Source organism: Apostichopus japonicus, chromosome 17 (assembly GCF_037975245.1).
Source record: "Apostichopus japonicus isolate 1M-3 chromosome 17, ASM3797524v1, whole genome shotgun sequence".
NCBI lineage: Eukaryota > Metazoa > Echinodermata > Holothuroidea > Aspidochirotida > Stichopodidae > Apostichopus > Apostichopus japonicus.
Genome location: NC_092577.1, coordinates 21,974,398 through 21,975,217, shown reverse-complemented (window position 1 = coordinate 21,975,217; position 820 = coordinate 21,974,398).

Here is an 820-nt window from a genome sequence, read left to right as displayed (position 1 = left end):
AGAGAATGGAGAGCAAGATGGCATTGCTTGAAGGGGCATTTGATAACCAGTTGGCAAAGCTGAAAGAAATGAAATTGAAGAATAGTGCTCTCACAACCTCAAAACAGGATGCAGTAAAAGCTAGGCGCGATGTCATGGTTGAGAATGAACAGCTTCGTGCAATACAAAGAGAGCTTGAAGAATGCAATGTATTTCTGATGAGTCAGGTCAAATCCCTGGATAGGGTGAATGCAAGGCGCACTATAGACCGGAGGAATCAGACCATAGAGAACCAGACCCAGGCAGGCAGCGGAGATAGCAGAACTGAAACGAATAAACAATGAACTTGAGGAGAGACTTGCCAATGTAAGCAAGTAGTTGGAATCTGACAAGAAACGTCTCCGAGACAAAAGTCTGCTATTACAAAAAGGAGAGTATGGCGAGCCAGAAGCCTACATGTAGTGCAGGTATGGGTTTGGAAGAGGAGCTTGACTCTCTCAGGAATACAAATGCTGAATTACGAGACCAATTGGGGGCTATCACGGCCATTTGAGAGATCTCCTCTTTTGAAAGTGGCAGGTACACTGATGAAGTCAGACTTGTTTGTTACGAACTGCTTTCCTGTGGCGTGGGTTCAGCGAATGTTGGTCATGTTATCAGGACAGTGTTGAAAACTCTGGCAGGCATTGACATTGGCAGGCTTCCTAAATCAACCCTAGTGAAATATATGGCGACCCAGTCTGGGCTCCTGGCTAAAGCCGCAGCAGTATCAGCAATCGAACAGTCAGCTGGGTATACCAGCCTCCACAGTGACGGGACCTCTCGACAAAACCAAGGGATG